The sequence below is a fragment of the Aegilops tauschii genome, chromosome 3 (assembly GCF_002575655.3).
Source record: "Aegilops tauschii subsp. strangulata cultivar AL8/78 chromosome 3, Aet v6.0, whole genome shotgun sequence".
Lineage (NCBI taxonomy): Eukaryota > Viridiplantae > Streptophyta > Magnoliopsida > Poales > Poaceae > Aegilops > Aegilops tauschii.
This window is the reverse complement of record NC_053037.3, coordinates 556,680,727-556,706,664: the sequence shown is the minus strand read 5'-3', so window position 1 is coordinate 556,706,664 and position 25,938 is coordinate 556,680,727.

Sequence of the window (25,938 nt, the reverse complement as noted above, 5' to 3'; positions counted from 1 at the left end):
CTCCGCCTCTACCACTTGCGGCCTTACGCCAAAAGTCTTGAGCCACAAACCAAAGTGCGGACGAGTCCGGAGGAAGGCCTCACACGTGAAGATGAATGTCGAGATGAGAAGGACGGAGTCCGGGGCCAAATCGTGAGAGTCTAGCCCATAGTAGAACATGAGCCCCGGACGAAGGGGTTAAGCGCAAACCCTAACCCATGGAGGAAGTGGGACACAAATACTACCCTCTCGCCAGATTTGGGGGTGGGAATAACCTGCCCCTCGGCGGGAAGTCGATGAAGGATTTCTGGGGTCAGATACCTAGCCACGCGGAGCTTCGCAATATCCTCCTCCGTGACAGAAGAGGCCACCCACCGGCCCGAGCGGTTGGACCCGGACATGATAAGGGCTGGTGGTGATTGGAACCCGAGGGCTAGAACTCGAGGTGGCTAGGGTTCAGGAAGAAGCAAGCACAGGAGAAAAAGACAAGTCTGGGTCTCTTATAAAGGCCTAGAATATTGAACGTCCCCTCTTGGGTCACGAAACTTACCTATCCTCAAAGAGTTGTACCCAGGGGACGGTTGGGTTACCCACACCTACATTATTGAAAATCCCCTGAATAAGGGACACGATCCCTGCTTTGACAAGACGTGCCGATAAAACCGCGTCCCGAGACGTGGGGCGAAGGGCTGGCCAACGGTTGGGAATACTAACCGTGCAGACATAATACAATGTCATAAACAGTTGTCAGCAGGTCGGGCCTATGGTATATTGTATTCTCTGCGATTACATACAGGGGTCCGAATATACTTACTACATCTGAAGAATATTCTAGAGTTCGGAAGGAGGGAATCCGCCTTGCAATGCCGAAGACAATCTGCGCGCCGGACTCCTCGTCATTGAAGCCAGGTTCAGGGGCTACTGAGGGAGTCCTGCACTAAGGGGTCCTCGGGCGTCCGACCTGTTATCCATGGGCCGCACTGATGGGCTATGAAGACATGAAGACTGAATACCATACTCATGTCCGGATTGGACTCTCCTTGGCGTGGAAGGCAAGCTAGGCGACCAGCTGTGAAGATTCCTTCTTATGTAACCGACTCCATGTAACCCTAGATCTCTCCGGTATCTATATAAACCGGAGAGCATAGTCCGGATAGAAGACATTCATTACCATATATTCACATAGGCTAGACTTCTAGGGTTTAGCCATTACAATCTCGTGGTAGATCAACTCTTGTAATACTCATATTCATCAAGATCAATCAAGCAGGAAGTAGGGTATTACCTCCATAGTGAGGGCCCGAACCTGGGTAAACATCATGTCCCCGTCTCCTGTTACAATCGATCCTAGACGCACAGTTCGGGTGACACCGACAAGCACTGTGTTGGTTTTCCCTTGAAGAGGAAAGGGTGATGCAGTAAAGTAGCGTAAGTATTTCCCTTAGTTTTTGAGAACCAAGGTATCAATCTAGTAGGAGACCACGCTCAAGTCCCATGCACCTACACAAACAAATAAGAATCTCGCAACCAACGCGATAAAGGGGTTGTCAATACCTTCACAGTCACTTACGAGAGTGAGATCTGATAGATATGATAAGATAATATTTTTGGTATTTTTATGATAAAGACTAAAAGTAAAGAAAGCAAAATAAACGGCGATAGAAATAGCTAGTTGACGGGAGATTAATATGATGGAAAATAGACCCGGGGGCCATAGGTTTCACTAGTGGCTTCTCTCAAGAGCATAAGTATTACGGCGGGTAAACGAATGACTGTCGAGCAATTGATAGAATTGAGCATAGTTATGAGAATATCTAGGTATAATCATGTATATAGGCATCACGTCCGTGACAAGTAGACCGACTCCTGCCTGCATCTACTACTATTACTCCACACATCGACCGCTATCTAGCATGCATCTAGAGTATTAAGTTCATAAGAACGGAGTAACGCTTTAAGCAAGATGACATGATGTAGAGGGATAAACTCATGCAATATGATATAAACCCCATCTTTTTATCCTCGATGGCAACAATACAACATGTGTCGTTTCCCCTACTGTCACTGGGATCGAGCACCGCAAGATTGAACCCAAAGCTAAGCACTTCTCCCATTGCAAGAAAGATCAATCTAGTAGGCCAAACCAAACTGATAATTCGAAGAGACTTGCAAAGATAACTAATCATACATAAAAGAATTCAGAGGAGAATCAAATATTGTTCATAGATAATCTTGATCATAAACCCACAATTCATCGGATCTCGACAAACACACCGCAAAAAAAGAGTTACATCGAATAGATCTCCAAGAGAATCAAGGAGAACTTTGTATTGAGATCCTAAGAGAGAGAAGAAGCCATCTAGCTAATAACTATGGACCGGAAGGTCTGAGGTAAACTACTCACACATCATCACAGAGGCTATGGTGTTGATGTAGAAGCCCTCCGTGATCGATGCCCCCTCCGGCAGAGCTCCGGAAAAGGCCCCAAGATGGCATCTCATGGCTACAGAAGGTTGCAGCGGTGGAATTAGGTTTTTGGCTCCGTCTCTGGTAGTTTGGGGGGTTTTTGACTCCGTTTGATACCCTTTTCCTTCGAAACACCGAATAGGCAAAAAACAGGCAATTTGGGTTGGGCCTCCGGTTAATAGGTTAGTCCCAAAATATTATAAAAGTGTATAATAAAGCCCATTAAACATCCAAAACAAAATATATAATAGCATGGAACAATCAGAAATTATAGATACATTGGAGACGTATCAAGCATCCCCAAGCTTAATTCCTGCTCGTCCTCGAGTAGGTAAATGATAAAAACACAATTTTTGATCTGGAATGCTACTTAGCATAATTTTCAATGTAATTCTCTTAATTGTGGCATGAATATTCAGATCTGAAAGATTCAAGATAAAAGTTTAATATTGACATAAAGGTAATAATACTTCAAGCATACTAACTAAGCAATTATTTCTTCTCAAAATAACATGGCCAAAGAAAGTTCATCCCTACAAAATCATATAGTTTGGTCATGCTCCATTTTCGTGACACAAGAATGCTCTCATCATGCACAACCCCGATGACAAGCCAAGCAATTGTTTCATACTTTAGTAATCTCAAACTTTTTCAACTTTCACGCAATATATGAGCGTGAGCCATGGATATAGCACTATGGGTGGAATAGAATATGATGATGGGGGTTATGTGGAGAAGACAAAAAAGGAGAAAGTCTCACATTGACACGGCTAATCAACGGGCTAGGGAGATGCCCATCAATTGACGTCAATGCAAGGAGTAGGGATTGCCATGCAACGGATGCACTAGAGCTATAAATGTATGAAAGCTCAACAAAAGAGGCTAAGTGGGTGTGCATCCAACTTGCTTGCTCACGAAGACCTAGGGCATTTGAGGAAGCCCATTGTTGGAATATACAAGCCAAGTTCTATAATGAAAAATTCCCACTAGTGTATGAAAGTGACAAAACAAGAGACTCTCTATCATAAAGATCATGGTGCTACTTTGAAGCACAAGTGTGGAAAAAGATAGTAGCATTGCCCCTTTTTATTTTCTTTTCTTTTTTTCTTCTTCTTTTTTTGGGCCTTTTTTTTATTTGGCCTTTCTCTTTTTTTTTGGGATCATGCTCTATGAATGATGTTCATCACACTTCTATTTATTTACAACTCAATGATTACAACTCGATACTAGAACAAAGTATGACTCTATATGAATGCCTCCGGCGGTGTACCGGGATGGGCAATGAATCAAGAGTGACATGTATGAGATAATATGCATGGTGGCTTTGCCACAAATACGATGTCAACTACATGATCATGCAAGGCAATATGACAATGATGAAGCATGTCATGATAAACGGAGCGGTGGAAAGTTGCATGACAATATATCTCGGAATGGCTATGGAAATGCCATAATAGGTAGTTATTGTGGCTGTTTTGAGGAAGATATAAGGAGGTTTATGTGTGATCGATAGAGCGTATCGTATCACGGGGTTTGGATGCACCGGCGAAGTTTGCACCAACTCTCAAGGTGAGAAAGGGCAATGCACGGTACCGAAGAGGCTAGCAATGATGGAAGGGTGAGAGTGCGTATAATCCATGGACTCAACATTAGTCATAAAGAACTCACATACTTATTGCAAAAATCTACAAGTCATCAAAAACCAAGCACTATGCGCATGCTCCTAGGGGGATAGATTGGTAGGAAAAGACCATCGCTCGTCCCCGACCGCCACTCATAAGGAGGACAATCAAAGAACACCTCATGTTTCTAATTTGTTACACAACGTTTACCATAAGTGCATGCTACGGGACTTGCAAACTTCAACACAAGTATTTCTCAAATTCACAATTACTCAACTAGCACAACTTTAATATTACTACCTCCATATCTCAAAACAATCATCAAGCATCAAACTTCTCTTAGTATTCAGCGCACTTATAAGAAAGTTTTTACTAATCTTGGATGCCTATCATATTAGGACTAATTTCACAATTCAAGCAAATTACCATTCTGTTTTGTAGGACTCTCAAAATAATATAAGTGAAACATGAGAGAACAATAATTTCTATAAAACAAAACCACCACCGTGCTCTAAAAGATATAAGTGAAGCACTAGAGCAAAAACTATATAGTTCAAAAGATATAAGTGAAGCACATAGAGTATTCTAATAAATTCCGAATCATGTGTGTCTCTCTCAAAAGTGTATTCAGCGAGGATGATTGTGGTAAACTAAAAAGCGAAGACGCAAATCATACAAGATGCTCCAAGCAAAACACATATCATGTGGTGAATAAAAATATAGCATCAAGTAAAGTTACCGATGGACGAAGACGAAAGAGGGGATGCCTTACAGGGCATCCCCAAGCTTAGGCTTTTGGTTGTCCTTGAATTTTACCTTGGGGGTGCCTTGGGCATCCCCAAGCTTAGGCTCTTTCCAATCCTTGTTCCATAATCCATCAGATCTTTACCCAAAACTTGAAAACTTCACAACACAAAACTCAACAGAAAATCTCATGAGCTCCGTTAGCGAAAGAAAAAAAAAACCACTTTAAGGTACTTTATTTAACTCATTATTTATTTATATTGGTGTTAAACCCACTGTATTCCAACTTATCTTTGGTTTATAAACTCTTTTACTAGCCACAGATTCATCAAAATAAGCAAACAACACAAGAAAAACAGAATCTGTCAAAAACAGAACAGTCTGTAGTAATCTGTATCTAACACAAACTTCTGTAACTCCGAAAATTCTGATAAAATAGGAAATCCTAAATAATTTGTTTATTGATCTACTGCAATTGGAATCAGTATCACGTTCTGATGATTTTAAACAATTGTTTTCGTGAACAGATTTTTTTTGACTTTTTCAGCAAGATCAAATAACTATTATCCAAGAAGATCCTATAGGTTTTACTTGGCACAAACACTAATTAAAACATAAAAACAAATCTAACCAGAGGCTAGATCAAATATTTATTCCTAAACAGGAGCAAAAAGCAAAAAACTAAAATAAAATTGGGTTGCCTCCCAACAAGCGCTATCGTTTAACGCCCTTAGCTAGGCATAAAAACAAGGATAGATCTAAGTATTATCATCTTTGGCATGCAATCCATAAGTAGCTCTTATAATAGATTCATAAGGTAATTTTAGTTTCTTTATAGGAAAGTGTTCCATGTCTTTCCTTAACGAAAATTGGAATCTAATATTTCCTTCCTTCATATCAATAATTGCACCAATCGTTCTAAGGAAAGGTCTACCAAGAATAATAGGACACGAAGGATTGCAATCTATATCAAGAACAATAAAATCTATGGGAACATGATTCCTATTTGCAACAATAAGAACATCATTAATTCTTCCCATAGGTTTCTTGATAGTGGAATCTGCAAGATGCAAGTTTAGAGAGCAATCATCAAATTGACGGAAACCTAGCAAATCACACAAAGTTTTTGGAATCGTGGAAACACTAGCACCCAAATCACACAAAGCATAGAATTCATGATCTTTAATTCTAATTTTAATAGTAGGTTCCCACTCATCATGAAGTTTTCTAGGGATAGAAACTTCCAACTCAAGTTTTTCTTCATAAGATTGCATTAAAGCATCAACGATATGTTTGGTAAAAGCTTTATTTTGACTATAAGCATGCGGAGAATTTAGCATGGATTGCAACAAGGAAATACAATCGATCAAAGAGCAATTATAATAATTAAATTCCTTGAAATCCAAAATAGTGGGTTCATTAATATCTAAAGTTTTAACCTCTTCAATCCTACTTTAACCAATTTTTGCATCAAGATCTAAAAACTCCGAATTTTTGGGATGCCTTCTAACTAAAGTTGACTCATCTCCAGTCCCATCATTATCAAGATTCATATTGCAAAACAGAGACTTAATAGGGGACACATCACTAAATTTTAGATCTTCATCTTTATTCTCGTAAAAACTAGAAGAACATGCTTTCACAAAGCAATCTTTCTTAGCACGCATTCTAGCGGTTCTTTCTTTGCACTCATCATTGGAAATTCTCATGGCCTTGAGAGACTCATTGATATCATGCTTAGGTGGAATAGATCTAAGTTTCAAAGAATCAACATCAAGAGAAATTCTATCCACGTTCCTATCAACCTTAAGCAATTTTTCTTCAAGCAAAGCATTGGAATTCTTTTGTGAATTCATAAACTCTTTAACACTGGTCTCAAAATCAGAGGGCAACTTATTAAAATTTCCATAAGAATTGTTGTAGGAATTACCATAATTATTAGAGGAATTACTAGGGAACGGCCGAGGAAAGTTTCCTCTATAAGCGTTGTTACCAAAATTGTTCCTACCAACATAATTCACATCCAAAGATTCATTATTATTCTCAATCAAAGTAGACAAAGGCATATCATTAGGATCGGAAGAAGCACTCTTATTAGCAAACAATTTCATAAGTTCATCCATCTTCCCACTCAAAACATTAATTTATTCAATCGCATGAACCTTTTTACTAGTATATCTTTCAGTGTGCCATTTAGAATAATTAACCATAATATTATCTAGGAGTTTAGTAGCTTGTCCTAAAGTGATTTCCATAAAAGTGCCTCCCGTGACCGAATCTAAAAGATTTCTAGAAGCAAAATTCAATCTGGCATAAAATTTTTGTATAATCATCCACAAATTCAAACCATGAGTAGGGCAATTACGTATCATTAATTTCATCCTCTCCCAAGCTTGTGCAACATGTTCATGATCAAGTTGCTTAAAATTCATGATATCGTTTCTAAGAGAGATGATTTTAGCAGGAGGAAAATACTTAGAGATAAAAGCATCTTTGCACTTATTCCAAGAATCAATACTATTTTTAGGTAAAGACGAAAACCAAGTTTTAGCACGATCTCTAAACGAAAACGGAAATAGTTTCAACTTAAAAATGTCATTGTCCACATCTTTCTTCTTTTGCGTATCACACAAATCAACAAAACTATTAAGATGAGTAGCGGCATCTTCACTGGGAAGGCCGGCGAATTGATCTTTCATGACAAGATTCAACAAAGCAGCATTAATTTCACAAGATTCGGCTTCGGTAAGAGGAGCAATCGGAGTGCTAAGAAAATCATTGTTGTTGGTATTGGTAAAGTCACACAATTTAGTATTGTCTTGAGCCATCGTGACAAGCAAGCAATCCAACACACAAGCAAACAAGAAGCAAGCGAAAAAGAGGCGAACGAAAAGAGAGGGCGAATAAAACGGCAAGGGTGAAGTGGGGGAGAGGAAAACGAGAGGCAAATGGCAAATAATGTAATGCGGGAGATAAGGGTTTGTGATGGGTACTTGGTATGTTGACTTTTGCGTAGACCTCCCAGGCAACGGCGCCAAAAATCCTTCTTGCTACCTCTTGAACACTACGTTGGTTTTCCCTTGAAGAGGAAAGGGTGATATAGCAAAGTAGCATAAGTATTTCCCTCAGTTTTTGAGAACCAAGGTATCAATCCAGTAGGAGACCACGCTCAAGTCCCACGCACCTACACAAACAAATAAGAACCTCGCAACCAACGCGATAAAGGGGTTGTCAATCCCTTCATGGTCACTTATGAGAGTGAGATCTGATAGATATGATAAGATAATATTTTTGGTATTTTTATGAAATAGACTAAAAGTAAAGAAAGCAAAATAAACGGCGATAGAAATAGCTAGTTGACGGGAGATTAATATGATGGAAAATAGACCCGGGGGCCATTGGTTTCACTAGTGGCTTCTCTCAAGAGCATAAGTATTACGGTGGGTAAACGAATTACTGTCGAGCAATTGATAGAATTGAGCATAGTTATGAGAATATCTAGGTATGATCATGTATATAGGCATCACGTCCGTGACAAGTAGACCGAGTCATGCCTGCATCTACTACTATTACTCCAAACATCGACTGCTTTCCAGCATGCATCTAGAGTATTAAGTTCATAAGAACGGAGTAACGCTTTAAGCAAGATGACATGATATAGAGGGATAAACTCATGCAATATGATATAAACCCCATCTTTTTATCCTCGATGGCAACAATACAATACGTGTCGTTTCCCTACTATCACTGGGATCGAGCACCGCAAGATTGAACCCAAAGCTAAGCACTTCTCCCATTGCAAGAAAGATCAATCTAGTAGGCCAAACCAAACTGATAATTCAAAGAGACTTGCAAAGATAACCAATCATACATAAAAGAATTCAGAGGAGAATCAAATATTGTTCATAGATAATCTTGATCATAAACCCACAATTCGTCGGATCTCGACAAACACACCGCAAAAAAAGAGTTGCGTCGAATAGATCTCCAAGAGACTCAAGGAGAACTTTGTATTGAGATCCAAAGAGAGAGAAGAAGCCATCTAGCTAATAACTATGGACTCGAAGGTCTGAAGTAAACTACTCACACATCATCGGAGAGGCTATGGTGTTGATGTAGAAGCCCTCTGTGATCAATGCCCCCTCCGGCGGAGCGCCGGAAAAGGCCCCAAGATGGGATCTCACGGGTACGGAGAGTTGCGGTGGTGGAAATAGGGTTTTGGCTCCGTATATGATGTTTCCAGGGTATATGAGTATATATAGGCGAAAGAGGTCGGTCAGGAAAGCTACGAGGGGCCCACGAGGGTGAGGGCGCACCCAGGGGGCAGGCGCGCCTCCCTGCCTCATGGCTTCCTCATTTGTTGCTTGACGTCCACTCCAAGTCCTCTGGATCACGTTTGTTCCAAAAATCACGTTCCCGAAGGTTTCATTCCGTTTGGACTCCGTTTGATATCCTTTTCCTTCGAAACACTGAAATAGGCAAAAAAAAGCAATTTGGGCTGGGCCTCCGGTTAATAGGTTAGTCCCAAAAATAATATAAAAGTGTATAATAAAGCCCATTAAACATCCAAAACAGAATATATAATACCATGGAACAATCACAAATTATAGAAACGTTGGAGACGTATCACACTTCTCCGATTTGGGAACTTATCATGTTGAATCTTTTTCACATAAGCATCGCAACCCCAAACTTTAAGAAACGACAGCTTAGGTTTCTTGCCAAACCACAGTTCATACGGTGTCGTCTCAACGGATTTAGATGGTGCCCTCACTACTAGAAAAAGGCCTACTAGTGGCGCACCAGTTTTGCCTACTAATGGCGCACTACTGGTGCGCCACTAGCATCACGCCACTAGATTTTTTTACTAATGGAGCACCGCTGGTGCGCCATTAGTATCTGGTATACTAATGGCGCACCAGTGGTGCGCCATTAGTATATGCCATGGTGCGCCATTACTATCGGACTTAGTAATGGCGCACCACATAGAAGTACGCCATTAGTAACAATTTTTTTTCAAATATTTTTTCAGAAATATTTTGAAAAAAAATTCAAATTTTTTTTATTTTTTTTTCAGAAATATTTTTTTCAAAATTTTTTCAAAAAAATGTTCAAATTTTTTCTTGATCTCTCGTCACTATGGCTTAATCTCAGGTCAATATGCTTAATTTCAAGTCAAATTGCACTAAGTGGTCGAACTTCCCGGAAGGTCACCCATCCTCACACTACTCCAGCCCGAGCACGCTTAACTTTGCGGTTCTATCCAACCCCAGCACCACCTCACTTAACAGCCACTTGTTGATATAACTATCATATCAATCCTATTAAACCTTGTTGATGTCTAGGACTTTGTTCATATTCATGAGTATGATGAAATTTTGAAAAATAGTTCAAACTTCCCTGTCATATTACGAATCATTTTTTGAAAAAAATCCAAAACCAATATTTTTTTTCTGTTACTAGTGGCGCACCTAGCAACCGGTGCGCCACTAGTAAGTTTGAAATTTTTTGAATTTTTTTGCCTCCAGATCTTGGAAGCCCCGTATCTTTTTTTCTGTTAGGTTTTTGAGGATTTTGAAAATGTTTAACGGGGTTCCCCCGGTTAAATTCGGATGTAACTTTTCGAGTAGATGATTTTTCATATAAAAAACTTTTTCATCCGAGTTCGTATGCAAAATTTATGCCCATTTTAAGAAATTCCAGAGAGATTTTGCAAATAAAGTCGAAATTCATATTTGTTAATTTTCCCAACAACTAGACCACATATCACATGGGAAACTTATTTTATTTTATTTTTTTGACATTTCCATCATTTTCTTTTATTTTTTTAAAACTGAAAAGGCGGTCCAGGGGGGGGGTGCATTCGGTGGAATGGGCCAAGTTACTAATGGCGCACCGTTGGGGTGGTGCGCCATTAGTAGTTCAACTAGTAATGGCGCACCACCCCAACCGTGCGCCATTAGTAGTTTTTCAAAACAAAAAAAATTGAAACAAAATTTGTAACAAAATTACTAATGGCGCACCTGTGAGTGGTGCGCCATTAGTAGTTCAACTAGTAATGGCGCACCGTGGGAGTGGTGCGCCATTAGTAGTTGAACTAGTAATGGCGCACCGTCCCACGGTGCGCCATTAGTAGTTTAGAAAATGAAAATAAAAAATTTGAAAAAAAAATTGAAACATAATTACTAATGGCGCGCCGTGGGATGGTGCGCCATTACTAGTTGAACTACTAATGGTGCACCATCCCACGGTGCGCCATTAGTAGTTTTGAAAAAATTAAAAAAAAAATTACTAATGGCGCACCGTGGATGTGGTGCGCCATTAGTATTTTCACACTAATGGCGCACCGACACATGGTGCGCCATTAGTATTTAGTAATGGCGCACCACATGTACAGTGCGCCATTAGTGGCCATTCCATCTATAGCCCTTTTCCTAGTAGTGCCTATTTAAGGTGAATGTAGCTGTCTCTAATGAATAACCCCAAAACGATAGTGGTAAATCTGTAAGAGACATCATAGATCGCACCATATCTTATAAAGTACGGTTATGACGTTCGGATACACCATTACGTTGTGGTGTTCCAGGTGGCGTGAGTTGCGAAACTATTCCACATTGTTTCAAATGAAGACCAAACTCGTAACTCAAATATTCGTCTCCGCGATCAGATCATAGAAATTTTATTTTCTTGTTACGATGATTTTCCACTTCACTCTAAAATTCTTTGAACTTTTCGAATGTTTCAGACTTATGTTTCATCAAGTAGATATACCCATATCTGCTCAAATCATCTATGAAGGTCAGAAAATAACGATCCCGCCGCGAGCCTCAACATTCATCGGATCGCATACATCAGTATGTATTATTTCCAATAACTCAGTTGCTCGCTCCATTGTTCCGGAGAACGGAGTCTTAGTCATCTTGCCCATAAGGCATGGTTTGAAAGAATCAAGTGATTCATAATCAAGTGATTCCAAAATCCCATCAACATGGACTTTCTTCATGCGCTTTACACCAATATGACCTAAATGGCTGTGCCACAAATAAGGTGCACTATCATTATTAACTTTGCATCTTTTGGCTTCAATATTATGAATATGTGTATCACTACGATCGAGATCCAACAAACCATTTTCATTGGGTGTTTGACCATAGAAGGTTTTATTCAGGTAAACAGAACAACAATTATTCTCTAACTTAAATGAATAACCGTATTGCAATAAACATGATCAAATCATATTCATGCTCAACACAAACACCAAATAACACTTATTTAGTTTCAACACTAATCCCGAAAGTACAGGGAGTGTGCGATGATGATCATATCAATCTTGGAACTACTTCCAACACACATCGTCACTTCGCCCTTAACTAGTTTTTGTTCATTCTGCAACTCCCGTTTCGAGTTACTACTCTTAGCAACTGAACCAGTATCAAATGCCGAGGGGTTTCTATAAACACTAGTAAAGGACACATCAATAACATGTATATCCAATATACCTTTGTTCACTTTGCCATCCTTCTTATCCGCCAAGTATCTAGGGCAGTTCCACTTCCAGTGACCATTTCCTTTGCAGTAGAAGCACTCAGTTCCAGGCTTGGGTCTAGCTTTGGGCTTCTTCACGGGAGTGGCAACTTGCTTGCCATTCTTATTGAAGTACCCTTTCTTTCCCTTGCCCTTTTACTTGAAACTAGTGGTCTTGTCAACCATCAACACTTGATGTTTTTCTTGATTTCTACCTTCGCCGATTTCAGCATCGTGAAGAGCTTGGGAATTGTTTCCGTTATCCCTTGCGTATTTATAGTTCATCACGAAGTTCTAGTAACTTGGTGATAGTGACTAGAGAACTCTGTCAATCACTATCTTATCTGGAAGATTAACTCCCACTTGATTCAAGTGCTTGTAGTACTCAGACATTCTGAGCACATGCTCACTAGCTGAGCAATTCTCCTCCATCTTGTAGGCAAAGTGCTTGTCAAAGGTCTCATACCTTTCGATATGGGCATGAGTCTGAAATACTAATTTCAACTCTTGGAACATGTCATATGTTCTGTGGCGTTCAAAACGTTTTTGAAGTCCCAGTTCTAAGCCGTAAAGCATGGTGCACTAAACTATCAAGTAGTTATCATACCGAGCTTTGTCAAATGTTCATAATGTCTGCATCTGCTCCTGCAATAGGTCTGTCACCTAGCGCTGCATCAAGGACATAATTCTTCTGTGCAGCAATGAGGATAATCCTCAGATCACGGATCCAATCCGCATCATTTCTACTAACATCTTTCAACTTAGGTTTCTCTAGGAACATATCAAAAAATAAAACAGGGGAGCTAAACGCGAGCTATTGATCTACAACATAGTTATGCAAATACTATCAGGACTAAGTTCATGATAAATTAAAGTTCAATTAATCAAGTTACTTAAGAACTCCCACCTAGATAGACATCCCTTGAGTCATCTAAATGATCACGTGATCCAAATCAACTAAACCATGTCCGATCATCACGTGAGATGGAGTAGTTTTCAATGGTGAACATCACTATGTTGATCATATCTACTATATGATTCACGCTCGACCTTTCGGTATCAGTGTTCCAAGGCCATATCTGCATATGCTAGGCTCGTCAAATTTAACCCGAGTATTCTGCGTGTGCAAAACTGTCTTACACCCGTTGTAGATGAACGTTGAGCTTATCACACCCGATCATCACGTGGTGTCTCGGCACGACGAACTTTGGCAACGGTGCATACTCAGGGAGAACACTTTTACCTTGAAATTTAGTTAGAGATCATCTTATAATGCTAGCGTCAAACAAAGCAGAATAAGATGCATAAAGGATAAACATCACATGCAATGTATATAAGTGATATGATATGGCCATCATCATCTTGTGCCTTTGATCTCCATCTCCAAAGCACCGTCATGATCACCATCGTCACCGGCGCGACACCTTGATCTCCATCGTAGCATCGTTGTCGTCTCGCCAACTATTGCTTCTACGACTATCGCTACCGCTTAGTGATAAAGTAAAGCAATTACAGGGCGATTGCATTTCATACAATAAAGCGACAACCATATGGCTCCTACCAGTTGCCGATAACTCCGTTACAAAACATGATCATCTCATACAATAAAAATATAGCATCATGTCTTGACCATATCACATCACAACAAGCCTTGCAAAAACAAGTTAGACGTCCTCTAGTTTGTTGTTGCAAGTTTTACGTGGCTGCTACGGGCTGAGCAAGAACCGTTCTTACCTACGCATCAAAACCACAACGACAGTTCGTCAAGTTATTGATGTTTTAACCTTCTCAAGGACCGGGCGTAGCCACACTCGGTTCAACTGAAGTTGGAGAAACTGACACCCGCCAGCCACCTGTGTGCAAAGCACGTCAGTAGAACCAGTCTCGCATAAGCGTACGCGTAATGTCGGTCTTGGCCGCTTCATCCAATAATACCACCGAACCAAAGTATGACATGCTGGTAAGCAGTATGACTTGTGTCGCCCACAACTCACTTGTGTTCTACTCGTGCATATAACATCTATGCATAAACCTGGCTCGGATGCCACTGTTGGGGAACGCAGTAATTTCAAAAAAAATCCTACGCACACGCAAGATCATGGTGATGCATAGCAACAAGAGGGCAGAGTGTCGTCTACGTACCCTCGTAGACCGTAAGCGGAAGCATTATAACAACGCGGTTGATGCAGTCGTACGTCTTTACGATCGACCGATCCTCAGCACCGAACCTACGACACCTCCGCGTTCAGCACACATTCAGCTCGGTGACGTCCTGCGAACTCACGATCCAGTAGAGCTTCCGGGAAGAGCTTCATCAGCACGACGGCATGGTGATGATGATGATGATGGTACCGACGCAGGGCTTCGCCTAAGCACCGCTACGATATGACCGAGGTGGATTATGGTGGAGGGGGGCACCGCACACGGCTAAGAGATCAACAGATCAATTGTTGTCTCTATGGGGTGCCCCCTGCCCCCGTATATAAAGGAGAGGGAGGAGGACAGGGCCGGCCAAGGGATAGGCGCGCCCAAGGGGGTGCAATCCTACTCCAAGTAGGTTTGGCCCCCCTTTCCTATTCCAAGAAGGAGAAGGGGGAAGGAGGAGGTGGAGAGAAGGAAGGAGAGGGGGGCCGCCACCCCTTCCCCTTGTCCAATTCGAACTGGGGCAAGGGGGGCCGCGCGCCACCTCCTGGCTGCCCTCTCTCTTCTCCACTAAGGCCCAATAGCTTCCCCGGGGGGTTCCGGTAACCCCCCGGTACTCTAGTATATGCCCGAAACCTCCCGAAACACTTACGGAGTCCGAACATAGTCGTCCAATATATCGATCTTTACGTCTCGACCATTTCGAGACTCCTCGTCATGTCCGTGATCATATACGGGACTCCGAACTACCTTCGGTACATCAAAACACAAAAACTCATAATACCGATTGTCACAGAACTTTAAGCGTGCGGACCCTACGGGTTCGAGAACTATGTAGACATGACCGAGACACGTCTCCGGTCAATAACCAATAGCGGAACCTGGATGCTCATATTGGTTCCTACATATTCTACGAAGATCTTTATCGGTCAAACCGCATAACAACATACGTTGTTTCCTTTGTCATCGGTATGTTACTTGCCCGAGATTCGATCGTCGGTATCTTAATACCTAGCTCAATCTCGTTACCGGCAAGTCTCTTTACTTGTTCCGTAATGCATCATCCCGCAACTAACTCATTAGTCATATTGCTTGCAAGGCTTATTGTGATGTGCATTACCGAGAGGGCCCAGAGATACCTCTCCGACAATCGGAGTGAAAAATCCTAATCTCGATCTATGCCAACTCAACAAACACCATCGGAGACACCTGTAGAGCACCTTTATAATCACCCAGTTACGTTGTGACATTTGGTAGCACACAAAGTGTTCCTCTGGTATTCGGGAGTTGCATAATCTCATAGTCATTGGAACATGTATAAGTCATGGAGAAAGCAATAGCAGTAAACTAAACGATCGAGTGCTAAGCTAACGGAATGGGTCAAGTCAATCACATCATTCTCTAATGATGTGATCCCGTTAATCAAATGACAACTCATGTCTATGGCTAGGAAACTCAACCATCTTTGATTCAACGAGCTAGTCAAGTAGAGGCATACTAGTGACACTCTGTTTGTCTATGTATCCACACATGTACTAAGTTTCCGGTTAATACAATTCTAGCATGAATAATAAACATTTATCATGAAATAAGGAAATAAATAATAACTTTATTATTGCCTCTAGGGCATATTTCCTTCAACCACAACCTCGAACATCAAACCCTACCAGATGGTCTCAGATCTAGCTACAACCTGAACTAAGAAGGGGGCAATTGAACTCAAACAGGACATCGTTGCAGCTCTCGAGAGACACCAAAATGGCCTGAGAAGATTAGGACATGAGTCACCGTTGCCGCGGTCCGCCGGCAGGGGAAGGAGCGCCTCTTACCTGCTCGTCGGTGCAGATGCGCGTCAGCAGGAAAGCTCGAACGGGGGGAGAAGGGTGGCAAGAGTTTCTGCGGTGAGGTAAAGGGGCTATATAGGGCGACCGAATCAGCGGCAAGTGAGCCGAAATCCTCCCGCCGATTTTTTGGAGACGCGCACGAGCTTGCGCCATCTCCGTGGTCGCACGAGCTCAGTGCCACATTCCTTTCCCCTGGTTTGGTCCAGCCTGGCTCCCATGAAACTGCCGATTCAGCCATTCCTAGCGGGCCTAGCTGGGGGATGCTTTAATGTTCATGCGGGCGGGCCAAACAGTAAACGCGGGCAGTAATTTGCGCCCACTCTCAGATTTACCCCTAAAAATCATGTGCTCAAATTTGACCCTCTTCTGTTAAGTGCGCTTATAGAAATGCCATTCCATACATTTTCCGTCCAGTCAAAGGCCTTTGACCATTAACTGCACGTATAGAAAAATCTAATGGTCAAAGTCCTTTGACTGGACGGGAAGTGTACGAAAGGGCATTTCTATAAGGGTACTTAACAGAAGAGGGGCAAATTTGAGCACGAGATTTTTTAGGGGCAAATCTGAGTAGGTGTTTTGAGTTAGGTGTAGAAATGCAAATGGCCCTTCTTTTTTAAGCCTGCATGCTCAAAATAGCGGCATATCTAAAAATGTTCAAATGCTCAAATGGAGCAGTAGTTCTAATTTAAGTTATAGTTGTTCAAACTTGAATTTAACTAGCACATAAGTACTAGTTGTCCCAGACATTGTCAAGATCGGTGTTTGTGGTAATTGGTTCACTTAGGTATTGAGGTCCAAGCATCGAGCCCACGGTAGTAGCAAATCTTACCATGGCATCTTTGCATGTGCCCTCGCACATCCGTAAGTATTCGTCCCACAAATCAGCGGTTGTGCCATATGCAAGCATCCGCAGTGTGGCCTTACACCTCTGGTAACCAGAGAACCCAATCCTTCCCACATCATTCTTCTTCAAAATGAAGCCATCATCAAAGGACCGGACGCCATGGTAGAGACGATCTAAGAAAAAAAATCGCATCCAAAAGCGTTGGCGAAAACTGTCATCGAATAGGGCATCAGGGGCAAAGTAGCCGTCCATTAACGTCAAATGGCCACACGCCCTATTGCGGCTGAGCACTCGATAACCCCCTCACAAGCTCTGCATCTGCAATGACCGCCTGCATCATCGCTATCTCATCCGCGTAGTCCTCCTCATCGGACAACCCAACACAGTGTTGGGGAACGTAGTAATTTCAAAAAAAAATTCCTACGCACACGCAAGATCATGGTGATGCATAGCAACGAGTGGGGAGAGTGTTGTCCACGTACCCTCGTAGACCGATAGCGGAAACGTTATGACAACGCAGTTGATGTAGTTGTACGTCTTCACGATCGACCGATCCTAGTACCGAACGTACGGCACCTCCGCGATCTGCACACGTTCAGCTCGATGACGTCCCACGAACTCACGATCCAGTAGAGCTTCGAGGGAGAGCTTCGTCAGCACGACAGCGTGATGACGGTGATGATGAAGCTACTGGCGCAGGGCTTCGCCGAAGCACTACGACGATATGACTGAGATGGATTATGGTGGAGGGGGGCACCGCACACGGCTAAGAGATCAATGATCAACTTGTGTGTCTATGGGGTGCCCCCCTCCCCCGTATATAAACGAGTGGAGGAGGGGGAGGGCCTACCCTCTACTATGGCGTGCCCTGGGGAGTCCTACTCCCACCGGGAGTAGGATTCGCCCCCTTTCCAAGTAGTAGGAGTAGGAGAGAAGGAAGGGGAAGAGAGAAGAGAAGGAAGGAGGGGGCGCCGCCCCTCCCCCTAGTCCACTTCGGACTATGCCTTGGGGGGTGCGCGGCCTGCCCTAGGCAGCCCCTCTCTCTTTCCCCTAAAGCCCAATAACACTACAAAAAAAGACACATCCATGACATTTTCGGCCGAACGAAATTTTTTTCTGTCATAGATATAACACTTCTATGACGATAATTGTGAAAAAACCCGGTATCATCATAGATGTGGTGGGCACCTACTTCTATGACAAAAAATCATGACAGAAAATGGGCTTTTCGTCCTGGGCGGGCCGGAGACACAGCTGCATGACATTCTTTGGGCCGTCCATGACGGAAAAAACCGTGGTAGAAGCGAGGGCGAGGAAAATTTCGGGGAGTTCCCGGTTACGCTGGGAGGTCAGGGGCCGAGCGATGCGCGTTTCTCTCGTACACGTACGCGCGTGTGTGCGAGGCGTTGGCTCTAACTGAACCCGAGCGGGGCGTTGGGCTCTAACTGAACCCGAGTGATTGCACTGCAGGCTACGCGTTACTGAACCCGAGCGATCGATCGATGGCTGTTAACTGAACCCGGTCGAGCGATTCCTTCGCTACTGCTGCTAATTGAAGCCGATCGATGCTGCCTCTGGATGAACAGTGAGCATTGCTGGGGGGTTTGGATGAACAGTTCTCGGTGGGGGTGGATGAACAGGACCCCGTGGTGTTGCCTCTGGATGAACAGGACCCCGATCGATCGAGCCGGTTGGGGCTGGATGAACAGGACCCCGTGGAGGGCAGGATGAACAGGACCACCCCGTGGAGGGCAGAATGAACAGTAGATGGTGGAGGACTGGATGAACAGTAGCCCGTGGAGGGGTGGTTGAACAGGAGCCCATGGAGAGGGCTGGTTGAACAGTAGCCGGTGGAGTAGCGCGTGGTGGAGGCTGGATGAACAGGAGCCCGTGGATGAACAGTCGCAGGTGCAGGCTGGAGGAGGTCGACAGTGAATGAAGAGTAGCCCGTGGAGGCCGGAGGGGGTCGACGGTGGAGATGAAGAGTGTCCCGTGGAGTCCCGTTTTGCGGTACGCCACACCCCTCCCGATGAACAGGACCCCCCTTTCGACCGTAGCGCTCCAACACAAGTCCGTTTCCTCCGTTTTGCGGTACGCCACACCACTCCCGATCAACAGGACCCCCGTTTCGACCGTAGGAGGTCCGTTTCCTCCGTTTTGCGGTACGACTGACCCCTCCCGATGAACAGGATCCCGTTTCAAACGTGGCCGGTCAAACACAAGGCCGTTTCCTCCGTTCTGCGGAACGCCAGGCCTCGTTTCCATCGGCTATTCCGTCCAAGCCCTCCCGATGAACACGACGGCGCATTCCGTTCCGACCCAGCCGGTTGGCTCCCCATGAACACGACGACGACGTTGTTTCTCCGTTCCGACCCAGCCATGTACACGAGCCCTGGTCGTATGTATGCGCGAGTAGGCGTTCGAGACCCTGCCCGTATGTACGTACGTGGCCGTATTTTCTTTCTTGCACACTGGCCGCTATACATACGTGTACATGCTACGTGCATGCCTCTACTACGACACGTGCGCGCCTCTACATCGACCAGTATGTACGTACACGTTCACGACCAGAATGACAATGCTACGTACGCTTCGACCAGGTGGGTCCCGACTGTCAGGCACTTCCTTGCCTGCGAAGATGTAGCTGGTGGGTCCCAGCAGTCAGGGGGGCGAATCATTTTTTTTGCTCGGACGCACTTCCTTGCGTGCGAAGATGTAGCTGGTGGATCCCCGTAGTCAGGGGAAACGTTTTTTTCGCGAAATACGGTGGCCCGTCCGGTGGGTGCCCGCTGTCCGGTGGAGGAATAATTATTTTCCGCGTAATAAGGAGGCACTTCCTTGCTGCGGCTGTGGACCCAGCTGTCAGCCTCTCCATGTACAGTCCACGTCTGATGGAAGCCGTTCCTTGACCACGTTGACCACGCCGCGCCGAGAGCACCAGGGCGGTGGACGACGGCGAGGCCTAGGAAGGGGACGACGCGGAGCCGGGGAAGACGCGGCAGTGGAAGCCCGCGCGGAGAGGAGTACGAGGGTTCACTGGTTCGGCTGCGGTGTGAGGCTGCCGTCGCCGTAGGGCCTGGCCAGCGGTGGGAATAGTAGGCGGCGGTGAGTTCTCCGCGGCAGCACAGCCGGCCACGGGAGGCAGGAGCATGCGGCACGACCGGCGCTGCTTTGGGCGGCTGGAGCAACAAGACCAGAGGTTGAAGAAGCACTACGGCCGTTGGATGGACATCATACGGTCACTGGAACTAGAATCATGCATATTGACTAAGTAGACAAAGCCCTCCGTCCCCGTCAACTTAGTAGGCCCACAAGTCAGCCTGGCACTATACTGGGTCCCAGCTAGCAGGGGGAGTATTCATTTTTTTGTGCGTAATAAGGACGCACTTCCTTGCATGCGAAGATATAGCTGGTCGGTCCGAGCTGTCAGTGGCGGTAACGTTTTTTTTTGCGAAATACAGAGGCCCTTTCGGTGGGTCCCAGATGTCAGGTGGAGGATTCATTATTTTGTGCGTAATAAGGAGGCATTTCCTTGCGTGCGGCCGTGGACCCAACTGTCAGCCTCTCCACGTACAGTCCACTTCTGATGCATGTCGGTCGTTGACCACGTTGACCAGGCCGCGCCGGGAGCACCAGGGTGGTGGACGACGGCGAGGCCTAGGAAGGGAACGACATGGAGGCAGGGAAGACTCGGCAGTTGTTTCCCACGCGGAGGGGAGTACGACTATATGAGGGTTTACTGGTTCGTCTGCCGTTGCCGGAGAATAACAACAGGTGTGGGTGAGTAGAGGGATGGCTAGGCCAGCGATGGGAGTACGGTGGGGCGGTGAAGCCTGCGCAACAGCACAACCGGCCGCGGGGAGGAGGGAGCAGGCAGTCCCGCCGGCGCTTGTTTGAGCGGCTGGAGCAGGAAGAGTAGAGATTGAAGAAGCACGACGGCCGTTGGATGGACATCTAACAGTCACTGCTTGTGCGTCAACCTTTTTTTAGGAAAGCCTCAAATCTGTGGAAAACAGCATACAACCCATCTACCATTATTTCTAATAATTTACAACCCATTTGCTAATTCTGATTTTTTTTGGAGCCCATATTCTTTTTGTTAGCATTACAGCCCATATTGTGGCCATGGTTAAAATATTGTACGAAATGTTGCAAATTTCGGTGCGGTCCGAACTGTTTTTAATCCCGAAATTTCGAGTCACATTCAAACTGATTTTAAAAATAAATGTATATCAATATAAAATCCAACAAATTGTCCACGCATAAAAATTAATGCAATTTAAAATCTTTAAATGAAAAAAAGAAATTTGAAAGTAATTGCCGGTTTGATGTGTTTTAAAAATGCACAACCCATTTCTCATTACTGATAGGCCATTTTCTCGTCCAGCCGAATGAAGCTCTCCTTGTCTTGAAAGATTTGCAGCCCAATAGGCCTGACAAAGCGACTTACTTGGCAAATCACAAAAAAACTGGGCTAGCCATTTTCAGAAAGAAAAAAAACTACTGGGCTGGTCTGTGGTAAACATAAAAGAGAAGGCTGTCTAGACATGCCAGAGTGCCCCGCACAGCCCAGTTGACACCCTGCTTCCGTCTCAAAAACAAATTAGATAAATGCCACAACAAATATGGCAATTCATAAAACTGCCACTGCAATTTCCAAACTTTGAAAAATGCCACTTCAATTTTTGCAAACTTTGGAAAACGCCACTGCAATTTGCAAACTTTGAAAAACGCCACTCCAGACTTCGAAAAATGCCACTAGGGATGGCATGAAATGGCATTTTTCAAAGTTTGGAAATTGCAATGGCATTTCTTAGAAACACCAGATTTGGAGTGGCATTTATCAAATTAACCCAATGTCACGACCGGTTTTCCAATAAAAATATTTATTGAGAGACCGATCCCTTTTATGGACCAGTAAAGAAGAATTCCTTCTCACTGGTAGACAATATCTTGGTCACCGAAGAAAAATACCAGGAGTACTGAATATAATACAAGGTTGAGCGGAGACTGCCCAACAATTTATTACAAGCGCGCCAATAATACATAAAGGCGGATAGGGTGGCATAACTACTAACTCACGATAAAAGCGGTGGTGGAAAAATATCACAGCGGAGTGGGTGATATGACTCCTGAAAACTAACAGCTCTTTGAGCGTCGGAGTGAGGCTCGAGGAGACTTATTGAGGGTGGCGGAAGCGTATACGATACAAGTGACCAATATCCAGGATCGCACGGGGCTGACTGGGATTCCTCTAGGCGTCGGACTCACTATCAAACTCTTCATCCATGAGATCGCCTTCGTCAACATCTGGCCAAATCAACAAGCCAGGTGAGTACTATGAAAGTACTCGCAAGACAGTTCGGACATAAGATATAACAAATGTAAACATGATGCATATGAACAGATTAACAAGTGCACTCAGACAGAGGAATAATGATGCGTAGGAAATAAAAGAGAAGTCGGGCGGTAGTCCTCCCGAAATCCCAAAGTAAATACTGAGGGCCAAACGAGTGTCTGAATGACTCCTCGAGAGGAAAATACAAGAATAATAATGCCGCATTCGGGCGTCAAGGCGACACCACATAAAGGGCTTTAATAGAATATAAAAGACAGTGCGTGCCACAGTCGGACGTCTGAGTGACATCACATAAAGGGCTTATATCAAAAGTAAATAACGAGAGTGCCACAGTCGGATGTCTGAAGCGACATCACATAAAGGGCTTATATTGAAGGAATAAATAACAGTGCATGCCACAGTCGGACGTCTGAGCGACATCACATAAAGGGCTTCATAACTTAATATCTCAGTAGCTCAAGAATTTAATTCATATCAAGGGAATAATCAGGTATGAGATAAACAACAGGGGTTAGTCCATCCACAGGAATAACGTCCAACCAAGTTTACCACTCAAGTTTGTTCACCGGGGATTTACCAAGAAGATTGACAGAGATATGGATTTACTGGCCATGGTCCTTGACCATGGATACGATGACTCGGAAGAATTTTGACTCTGCAGAGTTTGTACTTTAACCACAGCCAACGGATTTCAGTAGTCACGGGGACTAGTTCCGTTTACGGTGTTTTGGAAGAAACACATCTAACCAGTACACACCCATTCAACATTCCGAAGCCAGGAATCACCCTCGGCAACGTTCAAGAAAAACCTTGAGACGGGGAGGCTACAACCTCGTGTAGCATGGGATCAAATTTATATACGCGCGCTCTAAGGGGTGCCCCCCTCTCGGTCCCAACCGGAAAAACCCATGCCCCCTGACCGGATGACTGGTTTTAATCCAGGGCCATGGAACCCTCATCCCGGCCCCTCTCTTTGGTGTGTACACGGAAATAGGTTACCAACTTACTAAACCGTATTCTTGGCAGAAAACATGTGGCGGCATGGAAAGGGGGAAGAACGATAACGTGACTCCGTCCACGTTAACGTCGGAATTTATCGGATCTCGTAAGGCTGGCATGCTACAACAATACCACCTTACTGCCTTTCATGTCACCACATGACTAGGCCATCTCCCATCAGAGATCACAGTAACTTCGGAACTCACGGATAGCTGCCTCACATGCAACGAGATACTCACCGATGCTCATATGCCATGCACAACCATTCAAGCAAACATGCAAAACACCTATCATATCAAAGGTTCAAACATGCTTGCCTGGTTCGGAGAAGTCGGAGTCTAGCTCGGCGAAGTTCGCGACTCCGTCACCTCTTCCGGAACCTACGGTATATCGGAAATGTATACTAGCGTGAAAACCAACGCGTGCATAAAAGTTGTTCCAAATTTTTTCCAAATAAATACTATAAAAAACTAGACAAAAATATAAGACTATCAGAAAAAGAATCACTCAAAAATCACTTTTTATTAAAAAGTTATAAGGGTTTTTGTCCAGGGACTAATCTGTGATGAAACAGAAAAGAACCAGGGACTTAACTGAGAAAACAGAAAACGGTTCGAAGAGAAACACGCCAGCCCACAGAGAAAACGTACTCGCCCGAAGGCGCCAACAGAAAACGCTTCGGGGAGAGAAAGAAGAGAGGCTTACGTGGGGGTCCCACATGTCAGGTTTAAATCCTCGCCGGAGCCCGAAGGCTGCGGTGGTCGCCGGCGTCGAACCACGGCGAGTCAGGGAGATCGGAGTGTACCAAGAGGTTCAGCGTGTTCTTCCGCGTCGGTGGGTGGTGGACTTGGTCGTCGGAGAGCACCACGTCGACGGCGACACTTTCTCCGGCGGACGGCGGCTTGGGCGATGGTGGAGAACTCCGGTGGGTGCTGCAAACTCTGAATTGAAACGCGGGTCAGTAGAGTGGATGCATAAGGGAGCTACTAGCAAGAGTTGGGGGTTAGAGGTGCACGCACGGGAGCGAATCGAGCTGGATCCCGTGGCGGGTCGCGGCGGCCGGAGTTGGGGAAGAAGGCTCCCTCGGGGCTCTTCCAGTGGCTAGGCGTGGTGTTGGAGGTGTGCAGAGGTGGTGTGGGTTCTAGTTGGAGCTCGGGGCCTCTATTTATAGGCGGTTCGAGGGGGTGGCCGTGAACGGGATCGCTCCGGCGAGCAATTCCGGCGAGGCAATGGCTTTGCAGGGAGCTTAAGTGGCCAGGCAGCATCAGGCAGGTGTACTGGTGCCGTTCCCCCGCTAATCCAGGTCGGGCTTGGCGTAATGGCGCCGGTCCTCGACGGGGTGGCCGTACGGGCACGGCGGCGGCAGAGAGCGCGCTCCGCGCCTAGCGGTTCACGACGAGGGTGGCAGCGCGCACTGGGGAGTGGATGGCCACGCGGCGACCTCCGGTGGCTTGGGCGGCGCTGGGTGGCGCCCTCTGCGTTGCGCCTCTCTCTGGTGGCCGCAAAGCCGCCGCTGCCATCGGTCACGGGGCGGCGCACCTCCTCCTGCTCGTCGCCGACGCTCGCAACCCTCCAGGTGCTCGTGCGATGCAGAGGACAAGGGGGAGGGGAAAGGAAGCACGGCGACGCCGGGGCACTGGCGAGATCGACAACGGACACTGAAGAAACGACAGTAGTTTCAGACACTGTTAACTGAACTTGACTGAACATTAGAGAAACAGTGTCCAGCAGGTGTTCGATGAAATGATTTGGCAAGAAGAAAAAATTTCCTGGAGCTGGGACTTGGTGAGGTGACCTCTCAATGCACCCAGAGGCTGCCTGATTTTACTCAGATTTTTAGGAGAAGGATTTGAATGAATTTCATCAAATTTGGCAAATCGGGTCCAAACTTGCAGCAAGTATAGTTTGAAAAATTTGAACTGGAGACCAGTGGATCTTCATGGATCCTGGTTGAGGGTTCAAAGGACTAGCTAGGGAAATTGGTTTGGAGACAAAATTCAAAGCAGAAAGAGTAGCTCCTTTGTAAACCTCCAAGGATCAAGATAGAAGGCAGAAATTGTTTTTGATAAGAAATAAATGGAAATAAATATATGGAGAGGTTCAACTTGCTGGATTTGAGGTATATTATGATCCAAAGGTGGGGAAAGGTTTATGGGAGTGGATTTGCACTAAGGTCATGGCAAGAGAGATTTTTGAAAGTGGACAAGGATCATTCCAAAAGCCATAGGGCCTTTTAAAGGAATTTTCAAAAGACATTTTTCCAAGTGAAAAGCATTTTGGTTTGAGTCCAAATAAAAAGGGCAAACCTCCAAGACCAAAATCAAGTCTTGGGTGAATCCAAATGAAACACTTGCCATAAAGGAAAGTTTTTGAGAGGGAGAGTCCTTTAGAAGAAAATTTAAATACCCTCCTCAA